The sequence below is a fragment of the Diceros bicornis genome, chromosome 5 (assembly GCF_020826845.1).
Source record: "Diceros bicornis minor isolate mBicDic1 chromosome 5, mDicBic1.mat.cur, whole genome shotgun sequence".
NCBI lineage: Eukaryota > Metazoa > Chordata > Mammalia > Perissodactyla > Rhinocerotidae > Diceros > Diceros bicornis.
In genome coordinates, this window is record NC_080744.1 from 20,612,047 (window position 1) to 20,639,014 (window position 26,968).

The 26,968-nt window shown below is 34.6% G+C and overlaps 1 pseudogene; it reads right to left on the reverse strand.

The window, feature by feature from the left end:
• Positions 1 to 1,229: 1,229 nt before the first annotated feature.
• Positions 1,230 to 26,968, reverse strand: part of LOC131405269 (peptidyl-prolyl cis-trans isomerase A-like) — a 98,874-nt pseudogene continuing 73,135 nt past the window's right edge.

The window sequence follows — 26,968 nt, forward strand, 5'->3', positions numbered from 1 at the left end:
AGGCTTCATTTATAGGCATAGAGTAGAAGAACTTGTGCTCAGTTTTATGTCATCATATACATTTACCGTATTCTTTTTTGCTTGTTCTTGACAGTGCTTCCTATCTTTCGGAATTAAATTTGAGGAGAGTCTATATCACCATCATTTCTTTAACAAGGGACATTTTAAATAGACATTGGTTACTGGTGAAATTGTAAGCACTGACCTCTGAATGTCCTAAAGGAAAAAGCACTCGTCCATTGCCAGGAAAGGTCTCTCAGGGATATTCCTACTTGTATTTGGCTGGATTTCTGAGCCGGGGAATCTTTGTGCACCACAGAGAAGGTTATCCCTCCTGGTATAATCATGCTATCAGTCGTTTATTCTGAACAATACTGTGCTGCTGCCTACATTTAGTCTCATGGTGAGAATGAAGTCATTTCTCATGAAATCTCTTAATAGATATCTTTACAACTCATTTTTTATTGTAAATAAGGTGCTAGGCAGTAATAAAACATGATAAAATGTAAAATGCATTAATGTTTTTGTTAAATCTCGAGATGGTGTTGTACCTTAAACCATATTTTTCAGAAAAGCTTTCTTTTATTTAAACAGATAGGGCTCAGTTATTTTATTCAATAATGTTACCTTCCCAGGTATGTGAAATAATTGACAAAGAAAAGAGTAAGGGAATAGGGATTTTTAGCATCAGGTATACTGCCTGCAATGACAGTATACTACCATAAGGACAGCTGAAGAGAAAGAATCATTTCCCTACAAGGTAATTTCCCGGTTTACCGAGGGATCAAACCTGATATTTGAACACAGCATTTGAAAAACTCACCCACAAGAAAATCAAGTGTAAATAAAAAGAGACTTTTATCATTTGAATATCAACACAGATTTGGATAAATTTCAGGGTCTTTATTTCAGAATTTTTGTTTGTAATATACAAAGAGTCAAGAAACTCCCCTCCTCGTATAGCAAAATGATTGAGCTCATTCACTAATTTATGTATATAAAATGGTTTGAGGTATTTGAAAGATGCTTTTATCCTTTGATTAGATTTGGATAAAACTGCAGAACAGGCGAAAATTTTAAAATTGTTGTTTAGTTTTTCTTTAACAATCATCAACTTAACTCCGCAATCTAGCTAGACTTGGAGGGGGATAAGAAAAATACAGACCAAGAAACTGCAGCAAAAGTACAAAGATGATAGGATATGGACAGCACATGGAAGGGTGCTTTCCTCAGCTACAAAGAAATAGTCTGGAGATTGTGATAAAACACAAGTCAAACTTATTCGAGTTGCTCACGGGGGCAATGGTGATCTTCTTGCTGGTCTTGCCATTCCTGGATCCAAAGCGCTCCATAGTTTCTACAGCATTTATGCACTGTTTCACCATGCCCAAGACCCCATTTACCATTCAACCACTCAGCCTTGGCAATGCAGATGAAAAATTGGAAACTGTTTGTGTTGGGTCCAACATTTGCCGCGGACAAGATTCCAGGACCTGTATGTTTCAGGAGGAAGTTCTCATCATCAAATTTTTCCCCATAGATGGACTTGCTACCAGGTGCCATTATGGCATGGGAAGTCACCACCCTGGCACATAGACCCCAGAATAATTCTGTGAAAGCAGAAATACTTATAACCAAATCCTTTCTCCCCAGTGCTCAGAACACAAAAGTTTTCTGCTGTCTTTGGAATTTTGTCTTCAAATAGCTCAAGGGAGACACTGTCCAAGGGCTCATTGTTGACGATGATGTGGAAGAATATGGTAGGGTTGAGCAAGGCTTGGTGTCCTGGTGTGTTTCTGGCAGCAGCAGCAGCATCAACAAAACCCAGAATGGGTACTTTTTTTCTTTTTTTTGTGAGGAAGATCAGCCCTGAGCTAACATCCATGCCAATCCTCCTCTTTTTGCTAAGAAAGACTGGCCCTGAGCTAACATCCGTGCCAATCTTTCTCCACTTTATATTGGACGCTGGCCACAGCACGGCCTGACAAGTGCTGCATCAGTGCACGCCCAGGATCCTAACCCGCCTGCCAGCAGCGGAGTGCAGGCACTTAACCGCCACGCCACAGGCCTGGCCCCAGTAAATTTTTAATTGAACTCTTCATTCAAGTTTTCCTTCCCATATGTTCTGTCACATCCTCCAGAACAGCATCCCTCAAGTATCTTCTGGCCGTGACATTCTCTTCCCCTCTGATCATAAAAAGGAAAGCTGATAAACACATTCTGATCAGATTTCAATATCTCAATATTTTAATCCTCAAGATATTTCTTCATTTACTTATCACGAATGCTATGGAAGAAACCGGCACATTCTGCTGTGTTCTCCATTTCTTTTTAGGCATACGTTCCCCAGCCTCTGCTGCTGGTGTGTGTAGCCACATGACTGATTACTATCCAGAAATGGTAATGGAAGGGTAGTAGACCACTTACAGGCCATAGACCATAAAACCATTTGGTTTGCTCCGTGCTATTTTTCCTCTAACAGGGTAGAGTAGAAATGCTCGTGTTGACCATGAAGACCACACGTTGAGGACGCAAAGATTCCACCAGCCTGCATCCCTGAATGACTATGTAGAGAAGGACCCTTTCTGTTGATCTGAAACATCTGTCTTTGAGCAGTTACATAGAAATTCATAAACCCTATTTTATTTGGTTCTTTATCCACTTTCTGGTCTACATGTTTCAGTAAGTAGACTGTCACTTTATCTAACACAAATGCCATAGAGATCATTCACATATACAAGAATTTCAGACACCCACACTCATAGGTTATAGTCAGAGGAAATTTTGCTTAACAATTCATCCTAGATATCTTTCCATACTGGTATGAAAAAAACATATTTCATTGTGTTAAAAGCTGTATAATATTTCATTTTGTCATATTTTATTTTACAAGTTTCCCATTGACAAGACATATCATATTTAATTCTGTTATATATTTAAATGTATTCATTGCTTACCGATAGTCTTCTTATACCATAATTTCATCATCCTTGATTTATTTTAATTTATTTAATTATTACATCCGTTAGCCGAATTTTAACATTTTCATGTTTTTTCAGGAATGCTTAGATGCTATCATCTCCAAGTGTTTTATATGTTTGAGATTTTCTGTCTTCTTTGTATTTGAATGAGAACTTGGCTGGCCCCCAAAAAAGGAATTCTTGGTTCATGTTCACTTTCCCTTAAAATTTGTAACGCATTGCTCTTAAGTCATCTTATGTTGAATGTTGTAGTGTAGTGTATTGAGATAGACCAAATTTTTCCTATTTTGTTGTAGCTTGTTTTCGCCTGAATACCCATAGGACTTTTTCTTTATCTTGGTGACAACTAAAAGTAGAGATTCCCTCAAATTTCCATATGATACATTTTTTTACTCTATTAGTTCAGGACTATACAAGGATATCAGTTAATATTTACAGCACTTTATAAATTTCTCTTGGACAAATATGCCATTTGATTTGGAGTTCAGGTTTTTATCTAATGACAACATTCCTCTTTTATAATGTTAATAATTTTCAGGTGCATCAGCTATACCTAAATTGTAACACTTTTGCCCTAACTTCTTTATACATCACCATCTCTTGGGTCCTATTTATTTGTGTATTTTTATTTTTTCTCTACTGCAAATTGTATGATTTTTAAAACTTGACATTTCTTTTTTTAACTCAGTTTCAAGGTGTATTCTTCCTAATTCTTATTGCCTCTAATTTATTTCACCTATTTTATGTCTTTATTTAAACCTTAGGTATCTTTCACTGAAAGTAAAAATTTATTTATTACTTCTTATTATCATATTCTTTCTTCTGGGTTATCAAATACTTTGCATTGCTTTTATTTTCTTAAGAGTCATATTCTCTATTTTACGATAGGGAGTAGGATTTATCTGACTTTTTTGTTAAATAAAAATTTCATGAATATTATTTTTACCATTTATCTACCTTTTTTATGTTATATTTGTCTTGTCTACTAACCTGTCAATGGATGCATTTTTATGCTGTGCTGTCTTTATTATTAATAATATTTAGATAAGCAAAGTCTATCAAGAGGAAAAATTTGCCTAAGGATAATATGATCAAGACATTGGGGAACAAACTGGAGGCAATTAGAAATAAGGAAAATACTTTCAAAATATGGAACTATAGGACATATATAACTAAAGAATGTCTCAAGTAGACAGTCATCTTTGTCGTCTTCATTTCTATGAGGTAGCGATCTAACAAAGAAGAAAGAAAAAACTAATATATTTTGGGAAATAACAAGGTACAAAGAAGGCAGAGTATGTGAAGCATGGGAATAAGTTAAGAGAGAGATGATGTAGAGCCTCTTGGACTAAGCTCAAGAGTTTGATGTTATCTATTACGGCACAGATAAGTGTGTAAGTTTAAGCCTGGTTGATATCCATCTGTTGGTTGCCATCCTATGAAAACTGCATGTTGCTATGATGCTGAAAGCTATGCCACTGGTATTTCAAATACTAGCATGGTCACCCATGGTAAATAGGTTTCAGCAGAGCTTCCAGATTAAGACAGACTAGGAAGAAGGACCCTGTCATCCACTTCTGAAAAAACTGGCCATGAAAACCCTATAAATAGCAGCAGAGCATTGTCTGATATAGCACCAGAAGGTGAGAGGATCACACAAAAAGACTGGGCTGGGTTCCACTCTGCTGTAAACAGGGTCACTAGGAGTTGGAATGGACTCGATGGCAGTAACAACCGGTTGGTATACACGTCTCTAGTTTTGGGTGTTTTTTTTAGAAGAAATATGGCAATACAGTACATGGTAAGCCAGTTTGAAGAGAGATTATTGGTAGACAGACCCAATAATTCTCTTGGAATAGTCCAAGTGAAGGCTATTCAGTAATGATTTAAACAGTGGTAGTGTGGTAGAGAGGAAAATCTGTATTCAAGAGTAAGTTCATTAATAGATTTAATGAAATGACTGTAGAAACGTCAAGGAAGTTGGGTTATGATAAGAAAGAAAAAAGGAGGAGAGAATAAACAGTAATGGAATTTGTTGACAAGAGAATTTACATATACTGTATAATATCTTGGGAACGTATGTCATGAATTCAATAAAATAGTTTGAGTTAAAATAATTCTAAGTGGCAATTCTATTTGAAAATATTTTTATGAACTTTTAGTAATTAAATTCTGAAATTCAGCATAGAATTTAAAATTTATCAGTTTAGAGAAAGAGATATCAATTTAAAAGTACCTAGCTCAGGGGCCAGCCCTGGCGGTTAATTGCACTCGTTCTGCTGCGGAAGCCCAGGGTTCCCTGGTTCGGATCCCGGCAGCGCAGTGAAGCACCACTTGTCAGGCTATGCTGTGGCGGCATCCCATAAAAGTGGAGGAAGATGGGCATGGATGTTAGCCCAGGGCCAGTCTTCCTCAGCAAAGAAAGAGGAGGATTGGCAGATGTTAGCTTAGGGCCGATGTTCCTCACCAAAAAAAAAAAAAAAAAAAAAGGACCCAGCTAAGAAATGATAAATAAAACTATCAAAGTTAATAATATGCTATAAAATATTCGTCAGGTAAGAGTTTAAGTAAGAATGTAAAGTAATCAAACTGAAAATGGCTAGGAAGTCCATCATTTAATGTTTGATGGGGGAGGATGACCGACAAAGGCAAGAAGGGTCAGAAATGTAGTGGGACACTCAGCTGCTTCCAGAAAAAATGAACTGCAGAAGCCAAGGCAGAACATATTGTAAAACTGAGGGTACAGACAACGTTATCAAATACTTCAGAGAGAGAAAATATGGTAAATATTTCCTATAAGCCAACAAGTATTATTTTATATAAGCCAACAGTCATAAGTTGATATTGAACATAATTTTAAAAAGACTGAGTAAAATAGTTTGAGTAATAGCCAGACATTAATGTCTTAAGAAATGTGTGACTGAGAAATTTGAGAAAGTTGGGAAAATAAACACAAAACATTATTTCAAGATGATATGTGGTGAAGGAAAAAATAATTTTCTAAGGAAATGGATTATGATAGTCTTTTTCTTGGTTGGTTGGTTGTTTCCATTACGAAAGAATGCTTATACACAAGAATTGGGACAAAGGCTGAAACAGAACAAAGGATCAAAGAGAGAAAGAAGGAATGAGAGCAATAGACAGAAAGGAGAGAAAGAATAATGAAGACAGTTAGAGGTATAAGATTTCTGACAAAAATTTGTAGAAGGCAGAAGGAAAGAAAAGAGACATGAGCTCTGAAAAATGAGAGACATTATAACCCCTATGACAGAACAAAAAAGTGGAATAGATATGATTAGGAAGTAAAGAGGATGGGATTTTTTTCTGACATTATTTTTAATCTCTAAAATATGAGGTATGAATGTTACTTTTAGAAGAGGGAAGCAGTGTTTCTAAAGACTTAAAAATGGTGTCTATGGGTTTTGCAGAGTCTATGGCACTACAAAGAGCTGTATGACTGTGTTTAGATCCCAGGTATGACTGGAAAGTATGGATTTGTAGCTCCAATCTTCAAGTTTGGGCACTTTTCTCTAACAATGTTAAAACAATAAAGGTGAAAACAGATTATTTGTTTCATTCAATGCTTGGAGTAGTCAGAGTTTAAGGATAAACATGACGTTAAGACAGTTGATAGTCTTGGGGAAAAAGTGTTGTTGTCGGCATTAAGTCTGGAATCCAGGTTTAGAAGTTTCTTACTCTGAAAGCTAGTATTCTATTTGAAAACCACGGTGTATAAATTCATGCATAAATCTGCTTTTTCATATTGAATCATCTTAGTCTCTTTAGCTATGCCTCGCTTTTTGTTCTATATCATTTGCTCTGTAATTAGTGATTGGGTTTGAACTACTTTACTTTCCCTACAGAGTTATTGGTATTGGCACACTTCACTACAACTATGCTATTACATTCATATTCTTTAACCCCCCTAATAATTTTCACACCCAAAGCTAGTAACTCGGTAGCACTTACACATACATTGCAATCTGTCTTCCACTCAAATGTGCATGTTCTGAAGCCAATTTTTTAAAGTTTAATCAATTGAATCATATACCTTTCAGAAATGAATTTGGATACTACAGTCAAATTTGCACTAAAATATTAAGATGTGCCTTGTCTGTTCTATTAATGTATTACAAGAATTAATTAGTAATAAGTTTTCAACTCCCTTGCCTTGGCTTTATGCAGTTTAGAAGTGATTTCACAGCTTCCAGATAATTAATTCTGCTACTATTCTTTGATCTTTAATCAACATTTCACATTCCTCTGTTTATTTCTAATGGTACCCTGCAGCTTTTAAATTTACTCTGTTCCCACTTATTTTCAAGGCCTAAAAGCAAAGCTTAATTTTCTAGGTGTAACAACAGGAATAAAACACCTATGCCTCAATTTCAATAGCAAAAAAAATAAATAAAACAATGATAATAATTACATAAATAAAAATAATTGAAGAGAAAATATTAAAAAAATAAAAACAAAATACATCCTACTAGGTCCTTAGAATCTCATTCACTGCTCTCCCTGAGGTTTTCTAAACTTTAACGTATATGTCCTATAATTCTACAAAATTTACCGTAGTAAAAATTTTAAATCTTAAGACAATAAATATATCAATGTTCCCTTAGTATCTAAAATACATCAAAAAAGCTATGAAGTCTAAAACATATCAGACAATTTTAGGCACATTTTTATCTGGAAACAGAAGACCCATAAAGCACACATAATGTTCCTACATCCCAAGAGTCAGCGTTATATTGCGGTACTGATTTTCAATGTAAAAAAAAAAATCACAGTAAAACATTTAGTTTTCTGCTGCAGATAATTTATAACTGATACTGACCAAGATCAACCATTTTCTAAAGGAATACACAAAAAATCTTACATGAATTGAAAGTTTTTTAAAAAGTGGATTATGTGACTCCATAAGTAGAAAATATGCAATATATTGGAGTTTGTAAATATAAAATATATTTCAAGTTTAGATATGAGAAGATTCTACTTGCAAAATGTTTTGCTAAATGGTAACTAAAAAATGAGTTGTAGAGTTGACAACTCATTTTTAAAATTAGATTAATGCATTCACTAACTTTCAGGATGATAAAGTATAGTATAAAAACACCCTAAATTTGAAATCTATCTAATTGGAGATAATGCTAAAATACAAAGTCTTGGATTAAAAAAGAGTGGAGCTGAACTCAAGTAATAAAATCATTATATTTTTAAAAAATTACTTAGTTTTTTATGAAAAATAAATTTATTTACAAAATGGGTAGAACTACACTATCAAATATCAAAATAGGGAAACGATGGTAATGACTTAACGAAATTTACAATTGCCCAGACTTACCATAGCATTTTATATAAATTGCATTTGAATTCACTCATTTATTTTTTAGACACTTAATATTTCTCTCTGTATCTAGGCTTAAAAACAAAATGTAAAATTTTAATCTCAAAATGTCAATGAGAGACTTTCTTTGCTAAAATGGAACAACTTGCAGAAGTCTAACCATCCCACTGAAATAATCAGATTGATATTTGAATATGCATAGATATATAGCTAGATATATAAAAGACTTGGAGATGTGCTGAGACAGCAAAGATTTAAAGTGCTAAGATCTCAGAAAAAAGAAAATCAAACAAAAGTAAGTCAATTTTGCCTCAAGGACAGTGGCCTGTTTTTGGCAAATCTAAGCAGAAGGCTACAGCTGGCGAAAAGATGAACCAGAACGTTTTTTTGCAGACTTACAGGACTTAGAAGGCAATAATTCGCATTCTGGGCTTTAAAAGCATTTGGTACCTATGCGGCCAAGATTCCAAAGAGAAGAGAGGCACAGAAACATGAGTCTTTTATTTTCGTGCTTTTCCAGAAGGTATTTTCCAAATTCTAATTATACGAAGACCAACCAGAGGGGTAAGAAACCAAAAGGTAAATATAAATAAAATTAAAACCATGGGATTTTCAGCAGTTTTACTATTCCGAACTGACAAAAATAGGGGTTCAGAAAGCAATCCTTGAAAATACAATAGGGTCAGTCAGAAACCCTTGAAGGCTACACTGTTTAACTGGGCAAAACCAACATTGATCAAATTATACAAAGATTGCAAGTGAGTCTTGGACTATAAAATCAACTAATGATGCACAGATGACCCACATATTCATCATATTTAACACAGACATTAAAAATAACAAATAATAATGAATAAGTTCAGTATCTGTAATGAAGATCCTGACTCCGTTTTTCAACGTTTGCTCATGTTTTTTAAGCCTCACTCCTCCTTCCCTTTGTGCCCCACATCTTGTCAAGCTAATATGACATTAAATGTGGTAAGACCCAAAGAATAATAGGGATTTAGAATTTCAAACCTCTCAAATAAATTGACCCAAATGTTTTCATGCCAAATTTCATGGTCCCTGTTCTTCCCAATAAGAGGCCCTAATCTTGGAATAGGAGATCTGCTTTGTTTGAGAATTCACCCTATCTGGAGTTCTGCTTCCCTATGTAATTAAGCCTTAGGTCTCAACCTCAGCTCTTTCTGCATCCAACTGCAAGAGGTGAGAGTCTCCAAGCCCCCAAAGAGGACCTCTGGCTTTCAAACTTATCCTAATAGGTGACTAATGAAACTCAGACTTTGTCTTTCTTCGATGCCTTGAGATCACCCAGCAATAGCAGTTCATGTCCATAGTACTTTAATTCCTTCTCCCATGCTTCTCTAACACTCCAGGCATTGCATAACTAGCGCATTCTCTCCTATCTCATTCACCACTGAGAATTTTGACAATTACACCATTAATGTATACCAGGAGTTATCAGTATTCCACCTACTTTCAATAACGTTTCATTGTCCGCCTGCTAGCAGGCAATCCGGCTCCAAAAACTCATTTTAGAGACTTCTTCCTAGAGACACTCTCATTACACAACTGTCTTAGATTTGTTCTCTGGAAGAGTCTCTGAGGTGGAGATTTGCAAGACAGAAGTTTCTTGGAGGATGTTCTCAGAAACAATATTTGAAGAGATGGAGGGAAGTTAAATTGAGTACAGGAAAATGTTCAATTGCAATGTGTTGCAACAGAAGTCTCTGATGATTCCATTGGGAACTGTGGAGCTGAGATGGCCCTTTAGATTGGTACCAAATTGAGGTAAAGGTGCTTGGTTATTATACCCCACATAGTATTAGATGTATATTGCCTCCATGGACAGTGCGTAATCTTGGGTGATGTAGCTTCTTTCCTCCAAGGGCAATGTGTTCCCTAGAGGAACACATATGTGAATTGTCAGCAGCCAATATTCGTGGCAGCCATGAGAATAAGTGCCTTAGTCTAGAAGGGAGATTTGGATAACACAACCTAGGATCCATTATGTTATAGTTTGTATAATTCCAACTTTATACAATTTTACTAGAGATAAAACTATAGCAATAGAAATCAGGATAGAAGGTGACTTTAGGAAAATAATGATTGGAATAGGGCATGAAAGGGGTTTCTATAACATTTGTAATGTTCTATTCATGATATGAGGAATTACTACATGGGTAAGTTCAATTTATGAGAATTCCTCAAGCTATAAAATTATAAATTGTGCACTGTTGTATACATGTTATATTTGAATTAAGAGTTTAGTTTAAAAGAAACATGACACTCAGACAAGTAACTAAAAGGATTATTTTGTAACTTAATCTTTGGTTTTACTTTCATACAAGTTTGTATTTTGGAATAATTTTATTGTACTCTTTATCTGTAATTTAATATTCAATTCTCCATAGTGAATATGGATAATTATCATGATCGGAATATTTTTAAAACATCCAGTTTGACAGATTATTTGCATAAATGTTTGATGTCTAAAATGTTATTTTCCCAAATAATTAAAATAAGAAAAACAAATATCAGAATAACTCCAAAAATGCCAATGACAACTGCTTTAAGAAATATACACATTGGTAGTTAAAAGTTATTTAGCTCAGCCACTTTGCCTGAACAAGATTTAGGAGATGGAGTTGACTAAATTAAAGGAAAGACAATATAATGGCTTGGTAATTGCCATGTAAATACCCCATCATTACAGTGTGAATATGTGATTGCTTCTCTCCTTTTAAGAAGACTCCAGTTTACATGGTATTTACTTAGGGACTATTAAATGTAATTATAGGGTACATTTCAGGAGAATGGAAACAAAATAAAATTTAGTTTTGAATATCTATACACTCTAGGAGTTAATAGTTATTTTCCAAAAGTCTTTTTCTTTGGATATGAGTGCATTCCTTGCCCTTGTCCGAAACCAATTGATAAAGTTACACAGTTGTCCCAGAAGAATTTTTTGACATGACATAACTTGCTTAATATGTTGTGTATCTTATTTTGAGAGTATAAGAATATTACAGATGAAAAATAAAATTATTAACCCGGGATACTCAAGAAATTTGTCAATGACAACGATGTTACATGATGATCTTCGTTATACAGTTTTTTTAACTATGTTCTTTGTAATGTGTACCTGATAATCCATAGACAGTAAGACTGTAGCAGATATTTTCTGTTCATGAAATGTGTTTCTACTCCCTGATGGGGAAACCAGACTACATTTCCCAGCATCCCTTACACTTAGATGTGGCTATATGACCAAGTTTTGGCTGTAGGATTATCCTTGAAGTTGAAGTACACCACTTCCAGGCCTGGCCCATAAAAAACTCCTCTAAGTAATTTCCAAGCCCTCTCTTCCCCTAACTGCCAGCCAGAGGCAGATAATCCATCAAAGCTTCTGAGGCCCTGAGGACAGCAAAGACAAAACATGAAGAGTCTAAGCCCCTAGATGACCAAGTCCAAGGCTGTGCAAAGGCTGGAAATATCCATATTGTTCTTTATGTGAGAGAGAAATGAACATATTGTGTTAAATCACTGAAATTCAGAGGTGCATTTGTTATAGTACTTACCCATTTACCCTAAACAATTTAAAAAATTTAACTGTAATTGATGTGCTGCCATTAAAAAACTAAACAGTGTGGCATTTGTTTAACAATCAGGGAATGGACAACAAGAAAACAGATATCACAGGCTTGAAACCTAGAAATTTTGTTGAGCTGTGACAAAACTTCCATCTGTCATAACTTGGAAGGCAAGTCATATACATAACGAGACTACTGCTCTAGAGAATGTGATTGGGAAAAGGCAGAGTAAAAATGTGTGTTGGGTACCATTGGCTGCCTTTAGCAAAGTGTTTCTAGAAAGATATGTTACAAAGTTTATAAAGAATTGGCGAATATCCAGAGATCAAAAGCACTTAAGGATTGGAAAGGCAACTGTTCTAGACTCTCCTCTATAAAGTAAGTATAAAAAAAAAAAAAAAACACAATGGTTTCGTGAAAATTAAATAGGTAAATAAATAGTTGAGAGAGAGAAATAGAGAGTGTAAGAGCTAGGAAACTCAACACTAAACTGTATTTAGGAATTTTGTCTGGGAAAGAACTTGGGTGTGCTTATTAGCCCATGGGACAGATTGGACTCAAACAGATCAGAAGCTTAGCAAGTTTTCTGGGAATTATATAGCCAAAAGAAACTAAGAATCTTGTCTAAAAATGCCTCTGGCTTTTCAAGTTTTTAAAAAAAAAAACCTGAGGGGCCGGCCTGGTGGCGCAAGCGGTTAAGTGCGCGCGCTCCGCTGCGGCGGCCCGGGGTTCGCTGGTTCGGATCCCGGGCGCACACGGACGCACTGCTTGGCAAGCCATGCTGTGGCGGCGTCCCATATAAAGTGGAGAAAGATGGGCACAGATGTTAGCCCAGGGCCGTCTTCCTCAGCAAAAAAAGAGGAGGATTGGCGGATGTTAGCACAGGACTGATCTCCTCACAAAAAAAAAAAAAAAAAAAAAAAAACCTGACAGTAGGTAAACTGCAAGCTTATGTAGACCCCAATCGGGGCATACTCTCCTTTGTTCACATAAGATATGATCACAGAGGATATCAAAAAAGAAATGCCTTACAATGGTGGAGCCAAGGCCCTGGGTGAACAATGAATAGAGAGAATAGGATGTTTCTCCCAGAAGTCAAGAACAGATTCTAATCATCAATTTTCCTTACTAACATCCACTGTAAGTGTGAGTCTTCATAAGGCGTGCTCAGCAGGATATCAAACATTGAAATGCATCTGCAATGCTGTATCTTTCAATTTCCATATTTTCTTATGTTATCTGGACCTTCTCCACCATAGTGTATTTGACGTATTAGGGACAGATAACTTGTCTTTTCTGGTTCATTGGTTGCTAGGCCAGAAGAATATGGCTGGACCTGCTGAAGAGAACAGTATATCACCAGGAAAATTTTAAGGTGGACTTAATAACTAGATAGGATGTTGGATTGTCTCCTAGGGTTACTGTGTCCTAAATGTGGGGGGGCAGGGAGGGAGGGTAAAACAGATATTTGCTAATTAAAAGTCAGACAGACTATGCAGATACTGCTTTCCTCCTACCTTCCTGTCTAAGATTGAGCACCCCAAAAAACAGACTCTGAGATGCAGATTTACAGATGGGTTTGTGTACCTGTGCACACGAGTGAAAAAAGTAGGATTCTGTTAAGCGAGGAGTTAAACTGTTATGAATTTGCCGTGAAGGCCTCAGCCATCCCACAGGAAACACTGAAGCTGGGATGGCCCTTCAGAGTTGTCCTGCCTTGTGGCAAGTAGGCCAGGCCTTTACAGCCCACATTGACCAGTCATGGAAGTGGGCTGTCTCTGAGGATGGGGCAAGAACTTAGCCGTGTCAGATCTTTTCACCTGAGGGCAATTTCCAGAGAAGGACTTAGCTGAAAGTTATCCCCTACCAGTACTCCAAGGAACTGGAGAAATAAGTCCCTCAGTCCTGAAGGGGAATCTGAATGACACACCACAGCATCTATTACACCGCAAGGCAGAAGGCAAAATGACATTTTCCACTCTGCCACTCTTGCAGTCAGGTACGGCTACCTGATCAATGGATGTACCCAATTTCCGGGCCTGGTTCATAAAATTCTCCTGCATCATCCTCCACACTCTGTCTTCCTCCATGTGCTGCTTATTGCAGATGATCCAGCAAAGGACAAGGCACCACAGTGAATCTAGAAAGTGAAACAAACCCTGGATCCTGAACGACCGGGCTGAATATGGCGTGTGACCAGAAACGCCTAATTTGGATTTTTTATAAGGAAAAAAATACCCATTTTGTGTTAAAGAGCAGAGATTTGGGGGTTATTATAGAAGGCACTATTATTTATGCTAACTAATAAAGATCTAAACTGTGACAATATATCATGTATATGTGACAACATATAATTTTATCCAAAGTTCAAAATAACAGTAGTAATGATAAGAAAAAAAAATGACAAAAAGAAATAGGCTTTGCATATTTGTTAATTCATTTGAGCTCTCCTAGTTTGTTTGTGTTTTCATTGGTTAATTAAAGAATTGGATTGAATCACCAAGGTTCTTTCCAGCACTAATAATCAATGATTTTGTGATAACCTCTCTGGGATAGAATGGTGGCATGCAATCATTTTTTAGAACTTCATAATTCTATAAAGCTGCGTGGGTCACCCAAGGTGAAATCTGATATTTAGAATTCGTGCCAAAACCCATGTAATTCATTTACTGTAAATCCTATGCTTCATCACTGGCCAAGATTCAGACCTAGATGCTACATGTTCATGATTAATGTGCTTCTTTTTGGAATGCTTAAGGCCTTTTCTGCCAGCAATCTAACTTTGCTGTTGATAATAAATTATCAACACATGTAGGTCATCTTAACATATGGACTACTTATATACTTATATATATTGGTCTATTTCTTGTGCTACTAGAAAGATTTTCTATGATCCAGATGGTCATAATACTAAGGATGCCTTCTCCTCAAAAGGTATCTTTCCTGGCTATTAATGATTGTCTGGCTTGTCATAGTGTCAGACTCGGAGAGAATCCATTGGTATAATAAGTGTACTAGGAATATTACTTAGCAGCAAATGGATACAGCTTCTAAAACTGTGTACAGGCAATAGTCAGGAGGGAGGGTTTCAAGTAAAATTAATAGCCACCTTGTGCTTTTTAAAAAATCAATGTATTATTGAAAAGGTATCCATTCAAGGTTGCACAGCTGGTTTAATGCTGACTATGCTTTAAGCCAGAGAGAATAATTAAATAGGACAGAACATGGTGTAAGTTTACTCAAGACAGAAAAGATGCCAAGAACACTACAACAAAGGCCACTTGCTGATAAAAGAAAGAAGCTAAGATAAATGAAATGAAAAAACTATTAGTTTACAACTTTTTTTCCTCATCCAAAGGAGTTAGTTTTTTAAAATATTGTACACATTTGGAGAGTTCTACACTTAAAAACAATTCTAATACACATTCTTGTTCTCATTTCTATTGCTTATATGCAGTAAATAGGACATATAAAACCCAATCAAAGTTTAGCCTTATGGACTTTTTCATATATATGTTAATCAAATAAAACAATATTTTTAAAGAAAAGAGCTCTTTGGGGCTTATATTAAAACATAAAAATGAAATAAAAGTTTAAGAAATACAATCCCATCATAATTATTTTAATGGGTACTCATGAAATAAACCTGTATCATGAAATAATTTTAGGGAACTTGGATTTCACTGTTAATACTTTTAAAATTTTTATTAACATTTGATTTTCTTTGTCATGCCCTTTTGTTAATGATGCATTGATGTTAACCTTTTAGATATTGATGCTTCTTTAAACATAATAATTAAAATTACACAAATATTCAGACATTTTTAAAAAGTAATATTAAACTCATTCCTGTTGTAAATTCTTGTTCTCATCTTTATAGAGTTAACATTATGGTAGTTCTCACTTGAAATGACTTGTTTCATTTATACTAGGTTATTTTATTTTTTATTTATTTTTTTTCTGTGAGGAAGATCAACCCTGTGCTAACATCTGCCAATCCTCCTCTTTTTTTGCTGAGGAAGACTGGCCCTGGGCTTACATCCATGCCCGTCTTCCTCCACTTTATATGGGACATCGCACAGCATGGCTTGCCAAGCGGTATGTTGGTGCGTGCGCGGGATCCAAACTGGCGAACCCCGGGCTGCCGCAGCTGAGCGCGCACACTTAACCACTTGCGCCACCAGCCGGCCCCGGTATTAGGTTATTTTAAAGGTTATTCCTTTGCTGAATTTATTTCAAAAATTTACCAGCTTTGTTATTATTGGTTAATATCTGAAATCTTTGAACTGTTTAGAACACAGACATAAGTGATTTAAAGGATTCCAGAATATTTTTAGAAACAGAATTTAAATTTATACATATCCCTGTATATACACATTCACAGAGCCTGAGGTTTGGGGTGATTCTACTTGTCTCTGATGAAATAACTAAAATTTAAAAATTAAAACCCCAACTTCAAACGCTCTAACTAGTACATAGAAATATCTAGTTCTCCACTTGGATAGTTGCACAAATGCATTTCATACAGGAATCACAACTATTTGTTACATTTTCTTCCATAAATTTTAAACTCTTCAAACAATGATGCATTTCACTGAGCATCTTCTACTCTCATTACATCAGATAAGGTAAGAACAAGATGTAAAATGTCTCTTCACTTTAAAGAGGAAACAAACATTCGGGCTGAGAGTTGGTCATTTAAAGAAAGAATTATTTTCACAGATTTTGCATTGGTTCAGCAGCAAAACTGGTTCGACATTGTTTTGCTCAGCATCCTGCTGGTTGTTCAGTCTGTCACAATATATAAAATATCATTGCTTTGATATCACTGCAAGCTTCCCAAGCGATTGCATTCCAGACATAATTATGAATAAACTAATGCCTTCAGACAAGCCACTTTTTTTTCATGTCAAATGATCATTTTAGAGAAGAATACATTCTATTTTTCCATCAGAGTTTGATTTACTAGTCATAGTTGAAGAATAAATTTGATCTCTTTTATCTATTGGATATTGTAAAATAAATTTCTACTTTCATTTAAAAATTGATTAATTTAAAGTTATATTACCTCCTCTTATCAGTTCATGTTCTCCCATAACCTTCAACTCCTTCTGAAAAAAGGATCTGGCAACTTTTTCATATTGCTTAAACTGATTTTCAAAGATAAGGTAATAGGAACCCAAATAAAAAATCCCATTTTCGCTGCCCTTTAATAATGTCCTTTGAAGAGATATATTAGAGTCTTATAATTCTTAACTGATTTAACAAAATGGAAAATTTCCCAGATATTGTCTTGATATTTCAGGTGTCAGTGAATGAGGAAACAATTTTTTTTTTAAATCAAACAAAAAGGTGTTTTTTGAAGACTACTCAGATGTGACTCTGAAAAGCTTAGTGTAGAGATTCCAGGACTTCATTCTCACTGCCAGGGCACAGAAAACATATTTTATCATTCTCACTGATTCTTGAGATACCATGTTTCATAGCAGATACCTTTTAAATAGTGTCACAGTCACCGTTCCAACTGGGTTCCTAATTGTAAGAAACACAGCGTCTTCAAATTCACAATTTTGAATCGATAACTTCTAATGGTGTTAAAAAAAATGCCCATAATTCACCTGGACTACTCATTACCACCACTTTCCTATTCTCAAACCTGATTATTTTGGTTAATAGGACTTAAAAACGATCCCACCCAACTGTGTACCTTGTGTTTGAACTCCCACTGTACATCTGATAAACGATGCCCCTAACTATGCAGTGTGAGAGGCAATATACAAATATTTTCTCCAAGCTTCATTTCCTGATGTAAGAACCAAAGAATTCATTTCAAAATACCTGTCCACTCAATGGACTTCACACATTTTCTTGTTTTATCTTGATTAAGGGTAGGTTTCTTGGAAATCAAGCAGGAATTAGTCAATACTAAAACATCAAATTATCCATTGTAGTTCCTGATACTGAAGCTACCTTCCCCAAACCATCTGCTGACGTTTACATATGTTTACCTTCTATATTTTTTGAATTTAAGACAAATTTATAACTGCTCATATATGGACTACCTGTGTTTACCACATTTTAGCTGAAAGAGCAAACAGCCCAGTCAAAAGACAATATTTATTTCAACTGAATGACTTTTTAAACTAATTTTCATTAAGGCATTCAACACTTTAATCAAAGTTCATTTCTAATAAAATGACGAAGTTGTTCTAGCAAGTAAAAAGATAAATTTGGTATTTTCAATATTGGATATATTTTAAAAATCCTTTAATTTTGAAAATACCTGGCTTTCTCACACACTATATGTAATTCCTAAGAAATTAAGCAATGTTCTATCAAGAAAAAGAAAACATACCTGGCACGAAGAGTGTGTTTATGGGAGCAGCAGTCCATTCAGTTGCCAGATCCACCCTGATTCATCCTTGTTTCAGTTTTCTCCCCTCAGCAGTAGTTTTACAGACAAACATACACTACCTTTGGTCAGGTATAATCAAACCACTTCTGCCTTAAATGCTTTAGACCATATAGGCTTTCATAGGATAGTTTTGCTAAAAAATATATTAAATTTTTTCACTTCTCAATGTGGAGTGTGATTGGAGCCACTTGGATGCCGATTCTGGTAAGACTCTGCTGCTTTTGAAGGCACAGGATGTGATTCCCCCATCACTCATGTGGCCAGATTGCCACCAATCTAAAATCTGGTAACCTTGCTTGTAATTTCTTGAGTATGCCATGTTCCTTTGGATCGCAAGGCCTTCATGAATCCTATTCCCTCTATCTGAAATGATCCAGTCACATCCCACTTATTTACCATCTGGAAGATGTTTACTCAATTATCATATCTAGCCTAACTCAATCTCCTTTTCACTCCACCTGCTTTTGGTTATGTGGTTTCAAAACATACTAGACTGTTTCTTCATAGCAACTGTCACAACTATGATAAATTTGCTTTTCATTGTTTTCTTTTTCTGTTTGCCTCTCCATATACAACTTAGTTGCCATTTAGATTAAACCTGTGTCTATTTTAATTACTTTATTACCAATAAATGGATGTTCCATAAATGTTGTTTGAAAATCTATTCAAAGAATATAGATACATTTACAGAAGTATTTGTAATGTAGATTCATACTTTCCTTCACCCATAAAAGTGATTTTTTTCTCAGCAAAAGTAATTCTAAGAATAGCCTAGACTAACTATTATTATAAAAATAAATGAAATATTTAGTAGGTGCCTAAATATATTCTGTTGCAAAGAACAATAATGATTAAGAATCCAGAGTGACTTTTAACAGTAAAGAAATTTATTACCTCATATGACAAGAAGATCAGGCATAGGAAGAATCTAGACTTCATTAACTCAGTGCTCAAATACGTCCTGAAGACTCCAGGTTATGTTCACCTTTAGAATCCTAGGTGTTTCCTCAGACTAGACAAGTTTAGCAAATCTATGTGTCACTTAGAGAAATGAAAAAAAAAATCAGAGAAATAGTTTTCTTGTGTGTATACTTCTCTTTGGAGCAGAGTGCTAGTCATGTCTCATTAGCTGGAGTGATACTACATGCCTACAGCTAAACCAATCACTAGCAAGAGGAAAGGGACCATCAAGATTAGCTTAGCCCAGTCAGGACCTACCCTTAGAGCAGGGGGTTGTGACACTTTCCCCTGAGGCACAAGTTACAGGAGGAAAAGGGATATCCAAACAAATCGGTTTTCTTTTAGAAGGGAGGAAATGGTTTGGGGGGATTAGAATTAGGTAGGTAGTAAGCAGAGTCAAAATTTGTGACCCAAAATTCTAAGATATTGAGGTAAATATGATTAATTTTAAAAAAATTAAAACAATTTCTTCTAGCATTTTATGGTTTTGCCAAAGAAACCATTAATTCAAAAAAGCACATTATGTTTTTTATTTTCCCCAATACACTATACAATTTGCACCTTGTAATTTGTGTGAGCCATTTTCTTCCCTTTTAAAACGGAAAATAGTAATGGCTTAATGTTTGGACAGAGTTGTGCAAAAATCAGAGGGTTCATGACTGGAAAAGCTAAGGGAAAGGAAGGTCAGCCTATAAAATTACAAAGGTGAAAAGAAATAGATTATTTTATTTAATAAATGGTCTTTCCTAAAACAATGTATTCTGTCTATATTATATGGCAAAGTTATGACAATGAGATGTCTTTTGTCTTGGGAAAAAGATTAGATAGGTAGGTAGGTAGGTAGGTAGATAGATAGAAAGAAATACGCATACTATATCAAGAAAAGCATTGAAATGTGACATGGCATGTGGAAACCTTTCTTCTGACTTTAAAGTAATTGTAAACTTCTTATATGATTCCAAAATAAGGGTTCTACTTTTTGTCTTTCTTTTTCTTTTTTTTTTAATGAGCTAATGATCTACTAACGCATTTAGTCCAAAGTGGATGTGAAGTTCAATTAACGTGTGTTCCTAATAGTCAAGAATATTATGAAAAGCATCCTAGCATGATACTAAAACCTCAGTGTATATAAGCAGGGGAGTTAATCACCATCATTACCATTTATACCTCATTCTGATAACTGCTGAGTCTTGCAGCAGTAAATTACATAGATGCTATAAAACCGCAAAAAACAACATTATATTCTGCAGAGATCCCAAAATACCATATATAATATCAGTCTTAGATTAGGTTTAACGATTCTTTATTTATGTAAAAATAAAGAAAAAATGACACTAAGTAACACTAGTTTTATCCTGGCAAACGAGATTTCAAAAAGCTCTCTTGTTTTATCCCGGGTAGAAGTAGCGAGCTATGCTAGTATTACAATGGCTCTGATTATATAGTTAATCGTTGATTATTCACGAATAGTATATCCACTACGGGAACTGTTCAGATCCCTCCGTTTCTACTCTATTTCTCTCTTTCCTAATTTTTGATCATTTCAACCCTCATTAGCATATCCACTAAAGGCTAATGGAGAGAATAACGCCTAATATAAATGAATCAAAGTGTCTCTGATAGGGGAAAGGACTGAAGACTTTAGTTGAATATCAATTATTGATTATAGTGTAACATTCAGAATATATTACTGAAAGATTTAAAATTTTAAAAAAAGTCAACAAATTCAAGCATAAATTATTTGAGTAGTGCATTTCCCTTGAAAATTTGAAAACACACTTAAAAGAATGATAAAGTTACAGGAACACTGCATTACAAGAAATCAGAGGAGTCTTGTATAATAATGGTGTCTTGACTCTCAAGTCAGTGCTCTATCATGTTTTCCCTACATTTTAGAACACAAAGAAAGAAATAATATGTTGACTTTTAACAGCTTCACTGAGATTTAATTGAGGTAAAATAAATTGTATATGCTTAAGTTTTCACATATATGTACCATCACCACAAACATAATAATGAATATATCTATCACTCTAAGTTCTGTATGAATTTTAGAATGAGGTTTTCTATTTCTGAAACAGTCTATTAGAATTTTTCTAGGCATTGAATTGAATCTGTAGATTGCTTTGAGGAAGTATGTCACCTTAACAATATTTAGGTCTTCTGATCCATGAATACAGCAGGATCTTGCCATTTATTTAGATCTTTAATTTCTTTCAGCAATGTTTTATAGTTTTCAGTGTACAAGCCTTATACCTCCTAGGTTAAATCTGTTGCTAAGAATTTTATTCTTTTTGATGCTATTATGAAAGGAATTGCTTTTAAACTTTCTTTTCAGATTGTAATGAGCTAGGGTATAGAAATACAACTGATTTATGTGTGTTGATCTTGTATCCAGCAACTTTGTTGAATTCGCTTATTAATTCTAGTAGTTTTTTGAGGGTTCTTTTTGGATTTTATATGTATAAGATCATGTTATCTGAGAATAGAGATTGTCTTACATCTTCTTTTCCAGTTTGGATGCCTTTATTTCTTTTTCTAGCCTGATTGCTCTGGATAGAAATTTCAGTACAATGTTGTATAGCAGATGTGAAAGTGGGCATCCCTGTCTTCTTCCTGATCTTAGAGGGAAAGTTTTCAGTCTTTCATCATTGAGTAGCTGTGGATTTTTCATAAAAACTATTTGTCATGTTGAGGAATTATCTTTTATTCCTAGTTTTTTGAGTGTTTTACTGTTTTTGTTTTTTATCATGAAAGTGTGTTAGATTTTGTGAAATGCTTTTTCTACATCAGTCGAGATGATCCTGCATTTTTTCATTCCTTCATCCTATGTTGATTATTTTTCACATTATGAACTACCCTTGCATTTCTGGAATAAGTTCCACTTGGTCATAGTATATAATCCTTTTAATTTACTGCTGGATTTGGTTTGCTAGTATATTTTAAGAATTTTTGCATCTATATTCATAAGAAATACTGGTCTGTAGTTTTCTTTTCTTGTAATGCCTTTAGTAATAGCTTCATTATCACATTAATGAGTTAGCAAATATTATCTCTTCTTCTATTTTTTACAAGATTTTGAGAGGATTGTTGTTAATTATTTAAATGCTTTGTAGAATTCACCAGTGAAGCCATCTCAATTTGGGCTTTTCTTGGTTGGGAGGTTTTTGATTATTTATTCAATCTCTTTCCTTATTCTACATTTATCCAAACTTTCTATTTTTTCCTGTGTCAGTTTCAGTATTTGTTGTGCTTCTAGGAATGTCTGTTTCACGTAGGTTATCTAATTTATTGATATAAAATTGTTCATAGTACTCTCTACAAATCCTTTTCTCTAAATCTAGGTAAGCCTATTGGTAATGTCTCCAGTTTTATTTCTGATTATTGTATTTTGAGTTTTATCTGTTTTGTTCTTGGTCAGATCACCTAAGAATTGTCAATTTTGTTGATCTTTTCAAAGAACCAACTTTTGGTTTTGTTGATTCAATTACTTTTGTATTCTCTATTTCATTGATCTCCATCTATTAATTTCTTCTGCTTGCATTGGGTTTAGTTTGCTCTTCTGTTTCTATTTCCTTTGGTTAGAAAGTTAGGCTACTGATTTGATATCTTCCTTCATTTGTTAATGTAGGCATTTACAGCTATAAATTTCCCTCTAAGTAATGCTTTCACTGGATCTCATAGTTTTGGTATGTTGTGTTTTTGTTTTCATTCATCTCATCTAACATCCATTGTGATTGCTTCATTGACCCATTGGTTGCTTAAGAGTGGTTTTTAAATTTATTATTTTCCACATATTTATAAATTTTTCAGGTTTCCCTCTGCTATTGATTTCTAGTTTCATTCCATTGTGGTTGGAAAAAAAATTTTGTATGATTTCAATCTTTTAAAAATTTATTGAGACTTGTTTTGTGACCTAATATAAGATCTATCTTGACAATGTTTCATGGGTACTTGTGAAGAATATGTAATCTGCTACTGTTTGGGAGAGTGTTCTACATATGTGTTAGGTTTATTTGGCTTATAGTGTTGTTCAAGTATTCTATTTTCTATTTGCTGTTCTGTCTAGTTGTTCTGTCCATTATTGAAAGCGGAGTATTGAAGTCTCCAACTATTATTGTAAAAAAAAATCAATCCATCCCTTCAATTCTGTCAGTTTTTGCTTCATATATTTGGAGATTGTATTGTTAGATATGTATATTTTTATAATGTTATGTGTTCTAAATGAATTAATCCTGTTATCAACATATACTGTCTTTTGTCTCTTGTAAAAATTTTTGTTATAAATATACAAATATTCTGTATATTTGCATGGGATATCTTTTTTCATACTTCACTTTAAATGTATTTGTGTTTCAATCTAAAGCGAATGTCTTCTAGATAGTAATAGTTGGATAATACTTGGTTTTTTTAATTTTCTTTCTATTCTGTCAATTCCTGCCTTTTATGTAGAAAGTTTAATCACCTTACATTTAATGTGATTATTGATAAGGAAGCACTTCTGCCATTTTATTTGTTTTCTATATGTCTTACATCTTTTTCTTTTTACTCAATTTCTCTATTAATGTTTTCTTTTCGTTTAATTGATTTTTTGTGCACACCATTTTGATTCCCCTCTAATTTCTTAGAGGGGAATGTAATCTTTAGTTATTTTCCTAGTGGTTACTCGGGGGATTATAATTATCTTAAATTATAGTAATCTTGTTTGAATTAATACCAACTTAGTTTCAACAGTATACATAAATTTGCTCATATACAGCTTCATACACCCCAATTATGTTTTTATTGTCACAAATTACACCTTCATAAATTGTGAGGCCTTTGAAATAGATCTATAGTTATTGTTTTATGCACTCGTCTTTTAAATCACATAGGTAGAAAAGAGGAATTATAAACCAAAGACACATTAATGCTGGCTTTTATATTTACTTATGGAGTTATCTTTTCTGGTATTCTTTATTTCTTCATATGACTTCAAATTACTCTCTGTTGTCCTTTCATCTCAGCCCAAAGGATTCTCTTTGGCATTTCTCATAGGGAAGGTCTACTAGAAGTGAGGTCCCTCTATTCCTGTTTAGCTAAGAAAGTTTTAGTTTTCTTTTCATTTTTGGAGGACAGTTTTGCCAGATATAGAATCATTGTTCCAGAGTTTTTCTTTGTCAGGACTCTAAATATGTCATTCACTAATTTTTCAAATATTATTTATGCCCCTTTTTCTCTCTCCTTTCCTCTGGGACTCCCATTATGCATATGTTGAAACACTTGATAGTATCCCACAGGTTCCTTAGGCTTTATTTCTTCATTCATTTTTCTTTCTGCTCTTTGAATTGGATACTCTCAATTAACCTATCTTCAAGTTAGCTGGTTCTTTCTTCTTCCTGCTCAAATTTGATGCTGAACTCCTCTAATGAATTTTTTATCTTGGTTATTGTATTATAACTCTAGAAATTCTATTTAGTTCCTTTTATATAATTTCTATCTTTTTATTATTACTCTCTATCTGGTGAAATATCATTCTCCTGGTTTCATTTAGTTCCTTTACCATGATTTCTTTTAGCCATTTGAGCATATTTAAAACAGTTGATTTAAAGTATTTTTCCAGTAAGATCAATATCTGTCTTCCTCAGGGACAATTTTTTGTTAATTTCTTTTTTCTTGTAAATGGGCCATATTTTCCTGTTTCTTTGTATGCCTCATACTGCTTTTGTTGTTGTTTTGAAAACTGGGCATTTTGAATATTATAAAGTAGTAACTCTAGAAATTACATTTCCCATCTCCCCAGAATCTGTTGTTATTGCTTGTTGTGGTTGTTGTTTGTTTAGTGATATTTCTGAGTTACTTTTGTAAAGTCTGTATTTTCATCATATGTGGCCACTGAAATTTCTGTTCCATCAGCTTGGTGATCACCTAGTAATTTAAAAAAGATTTCCTTAAATATCTGGAACCAAAACAAACAGGCAAACAAAAACAAAACTCTTCCAGTCTTTGAAGATTGGCTGTGTGTTGAGACACTCAGTTTACAGCTCTGAGTGTCTTTACAGCCTTCACTTCTTGCTTGTGTGGTGCCTTCAGGACAAGGTGTAAACATAAGGTCTTCTCAGGTTTATTCCAAGCATGTGTCCAGCCCTGGTAAAACTCTAAATTCTATATAATATGTGGGATATTTTAGAAGCCCAATTGTTCTTTATATCTCCTTCCTCTTTCTACTCAAATTTTTTGTTCTGGCTATTGTTTGCCCCAAGTGTTATCCCTAGTCCCAGGTGTCAGTGGCTAATTTCATTTGTCTTCATAGGCTTTCAATAAAAGCTGTCCTGGAAGTGACCTCAGTTCTGGGGAAGGTCCAAGGCAGATGAAATAAAGGCAAACTCTTCAGGGATCCATCAGGGAACCACCAGAAAGGTCATAACACAAAAACACAATTTTTGGAGAACAAGGTCTGTTACTCCCTCCGTAACATCAACCTTCACCAGGAATGCAGGCTGCTATCTTTGAGGTTCCCCCAAGCTGGGGAGTGATAGAGGGTAATAAGGTATGTTAAAATGCCATGGAGCTCTCTTATCAAAATTCAGCTTTTCTATTATTTTCTATGTTAAGTATTCTCTTGATTGTTGTAAACTTTTGATTAGATGCCAGAATTCAAAAAGAGTTCATTCTGAAAGTTATTGTCAGTTTATTCATTGCTTTTGTGGAGGCATGGATTTCTGGAATTTCTGACTCTATCATTTTCACTGATGTAACTCTAATCATGCCATTTTTAAAATATTGGATATTTTATTTCTTACTTTTGAGTCCTCATGCTTTTATTTATTTTTCTTGCCTCATTGCAATGGTTATAACGTATTATAATGTGGTATAAAAGTAGTTATAGAAGTTATCATTATCATGGGAGCTAACAGGGAAAATTTAAGTGGTTCACTTTTTTTTTATTGATGTTTTAATAGTTTTTAACATTGTGAAATTTTGGGTTGTACATTTTTGTTTATCCATCACCATATATATGTCTCCCTTTACCCCTTGTGCCCACCCCCACCCCCATTGCCCCTGGTAACCACAATGCAGTTATCTCTGTCCATGTGCTGGTTTATATTCCACATATGAATGAGATCATACAGTGTTTGTCTTTCTCTTTCTGGCTTACTTCACTTAACATAATACCTCCCAGGCCCATCCATGTTGCTGCAAATGGGACGATTTTGTCTTTTTTTTATGGTTCAGTAGTATTCCATTGTATATATATACCACATTTTCTTGATCCAATCATCAGTCGCAGGACACTTAGGTTGCTTACACTTCTTGGCTATAGTGAATAATGCTGCAATGAACATATGGGTGCATAAGCCTCTTTGGATTGTTGATTTCAGGTTCATTGGATAGATTCCCGGTAGTGGGAGAGCTGGATCATAGGGCATCTCTATTTTTAATTCTTTGAGGAATCTCTATACCGTTTTCCATAGAGGCTGCACCAGTTTGCATTTCCACCAACTGTGTATGAGGGTTCCTGTTTCTCCACATCCTCTCCAACATTTGTTGTTTTTTGTCTTGGTGATTATAGCCATTCTAATGGGTGTGAGGTGATATCTTAGTATTGTTTTGATTTGCATTTCCCTGATGATTAGTCATGTTGAACATCTTTTCATGTGCCTATTGGCCATCTGTATATCTTCTTTGGAGA